The sequence below is a fragment of the Triticum dicoccoides genome, chromosome 7B, assembly GCF_002162155.2.
Source record: "Triticum dicoccoides isolate Atlit2015 ecotype Zavitan chromosome 7B, WEW_v2.0, whole genome shotgun sequence".
NCBI lineage: Eukaryota > Viridiplantae > Streptophyta > Magnoliopsida > Poales > Poaceae > Triticum > Triticum dicoccoides.
In genome coordinates, this window is record NC_041393.1 from 34,661,616 (window position 1) to 34,665,152 (window position 3,537).

Here is a 3,537-nt window from a genome sequence, read left to right on the forward strand (position 1 = left end):
AAAATCAAATAAACATTGCAAATAACATAAAAACATTAATATAAACGTTCACCACATTAATATGAATGAAAGCATTTAAAACATTAAAAAAACTAGATAAGGCTTGTAGCCCCGTCTACTCATTGTCATCGTCGCCGGTGAGGTCGACGTATGGAGGTGGCTGCCAGAGGTGGGATGACGGCCCCTGCCAGACCGGAGGTATTTGCTGTGCAGGCTGCGGTGGTGCCTGCACGACCTCTTCACGCGATGGGGATGGTGACCACTGGTCGACGTCCACCTCGGGCGTGCACGGAGGAGCTACGGGTTGTATCGCTGCTCTTATTGCAGTATCCTGAACGCGGAGACCGGCTGGGGCGCCTGCTGCTCCGGCTGCGCCTCCAGCATGACGACATTGTAGTGTGCCTCCGCCTGCTGTTGGGTGAACCTGACAACCGGCGTTTGTGCTTGCTCCTCATCCTTTGCATCCTTCATGTCCACCTTGTCCAAGCTCTCCTCCTCTCGAGAGCATGGAGGCTTTGACGCCGTAATGCGCGTCCGGTATGCCATGCGTCTACCAGGTTTACGACTTCGTGGCGGCACCGCGATGAAAGGGTCTTCCACTGGTCTCGGCCATTGGTCTAGACTCTAGAGGTCGAACGGAAGAGCTAGTGTGTCGACATAGGTCGAACGGAGGAAGATGGGGCTCGGAGGTGCTACGGGGTTGTGCTGTGACCGACACTTGCCAATAGCGGGTGCCCGAGCAGGTGGAGCATTGCCTTGAATGCGGTAGGAAGCCGTCCCAACGTCTCGTGCGGCCACGTCCAGTCTAATCTTGGGCATTAACACGACACGAAGAGCGAGCGCATACGACCCGATCGGTGGGCCGAAGCTTGCGTCTCGACCGTCGCACTAGTGTGAACGACGTGCCGTTCGGTTGGCATGCGCTACGGACTGGTCACGTCCGCTTCGGACCGACAATTATCAAGATCAAATGAATACTTTTTTTTGAGGGATAATCAAATGAATACTTATATATGGTATATATGGTAAAAAGGAGAGAAAAATTTGTTAGGATAATCCTGACTTGGAGTTAATCTGGAGTCAGTTGGTTAGCCGGGTTGTGTGGATCAAGTTGCTGTGTTGCTTGGCCGGTGCGGTGCATGTGACGTGGGTGCGTGTGCATGGCGTGGTTAGTTGGTGCGTGCTGCATGCATGGAGTTAGTGCCCGAGTGTGCCGGCTGGGTAGTGTGTGTGCACATGGCTATAAAAGCCCCCTGATGTACTGTTTGCAGTGCGCCGGTATGAGCCGAGCCTAGGAGCCAGAGAAGAGGTAGTCTCCGCCGGAACCGTGGTATGCACCCGGTCGGTTGTGAGAAAGCTCCTCTGGGTAGGTTGCGGTGTGTTGCCGCGCCCGGGTATGTGCCTAGTAAAGTGAGGCCGTTCATGTGGCCGAGACGCCGTTTGTGCGCCGGAAAAATTGTGTGCTCCATCTTTCATCTTCGTTTGTGCGAGTGAGAGAAAGAGAGCTGGTTCGAGGTTCGGCAACAACAAAATTCTTATTGTTCAATGTAAAATCGAATCATGCACTACTAGGAAAAGGGCTATAGATGAGATTGACACTAATGGCGCACCAGAAAGATGGTGCGCCATTAGTATATACTAATGGCGCACCACAATCTGATGCGCCATTAGAGTTTAAACTACTAATGGCGCACCATGCTACGGGTGCGCCATTAGTATCATTTTTTTTAACTAGTGCGCCTGTCCAAACATACTAATGGCGCATCCGGGCAAAGTGCGCCATTAGTAGTTGTAACTACTAATGGCGCACCAGGCAGCAGGTGCGCCATTAGTATAGAATTTTTTTTTTGAACTAGTGCGCCTATGCAAACATACTAATGGCGCATCCTGCCCAAGTGCGCCATTAGTAGTTATAACTACTAATGGCGCACCAGGCAGTGGGTGCGCCATTAGTATAGAATTTTTTTTTGAACTAGTGCGCCTATCCAAACATACTAATGGCGCATCCTGCTTAAGTGCACCATTAGTAGTTGTAACTATTAATGGCGCACCATGCAAGAGGTGCGCCATTAGTAAGTGGGCAACAACAAGATATTTGGGACAGCCTCTCCTACCCACACACTCACTTTCTCCCCCACTTCATTCTCTCCACCTCCTCCTTGTCTCGGGTGCCTCCTCTTTTTCACCTCATTTCCACCATAGATTCATTCAAATTAAGTGGTTAAATTACCTTGTTTTAATAGGTAAGTAAGGGGGGAAGCTATATTTAGGTTGTTCTCCTTACAACAATGTGCACATGCACTTTTTACGGCCTAGCTAGATCTATGTATGTTCGTGGTGTTGCATATGTTTGTGGTGTTGCATATGTGTTTGTGTTTGGAGGTGTACCGGTATTTGATATGCGATAGTTGTCAATATTTTGCCGGAATGTTGATTCATTTCCGTTTCGGCGAGAATTTTGGCATTAAGCATTCTTTTTGGTCCTATTTTTAGGGAAAGTCATGCCAAATTTTTGTTTGGTTCTAAAATATCGTTTTGCTCTACCCCGCAGGCGACCATGGTCCGCACGATGACCGAAGGCATCGTGAATAGGTTTTTGAGGTCCGCGAAGGCCGAGATGCTTCAAAAGAACGAGACGGAGATAAGATGTCCGTGTCGAAGATGCAAGCTGAAGAGCCTTATTGCGGACCCGGATTCCGGGCAGGTGCGGGACCACCTGCTGTTGCGTGGTTTCATGGATGGCTATCGGTGGCAAGGTGATGAAGATGACTACGAAGTCGTCCATGCGGGCCGGGCAAGAAATGAGGAAGGGCAGCAAGACAACCATCGCGGCTCGGGCGGGCGAGAAGACGAAGAATCCCCAGGAGATGATCACGACTGTGATGCTGTACACAGTCATCATGTAGAAGATGCAGGACATGATGATGAGGAAGATGCCGGAGCAGGCGACGGGCATGATCATGAAGATGATGATGCCGGCGGAGCAGACGACGCTGGACCATCGATGGGCTGGATGCAGGACCCTCATATTCAAGAGCTGCTTCTCAAGCAGACGGATAACGCAAGAGCTGCCGCCCGAGAGAAAGCCAAGATGGATCAACTTGAGTTAGACGCGGTTACTCCATTGTATGAAGGATGCAGGCCCGAGGATACCCGCCTAAAAGTAACGCTCATGGCCCTGGAGATGAAGGTAAAACACAAAATGACCGACGCATGCTTCGACGAGAACATGTCATTCTGGCACGAACGTCTTCCCAAGGGGAACAAGTGCCCGACCAGTTTGGAGGAGGCGAAGAAAATCGTGTGTCCTCTGGATTTACCGCACGTGAAATACCATGTGTGCATGAACAATTGCATCATTTATCGGGACGAGCACGCGGAGTCTACAATATGTCCGGTGTGCGGTGTCACTCGATACAAGAAGAGGAAGAAAGCTCCTCGAAAATTGGTGTGGTACTTTCCGATCACTCCTCGTCTGCAGCGGTATTTCGCGGATCCTAAGGTAGCAAAGCTCCTGCGTTGGCACGCGGATAGGGA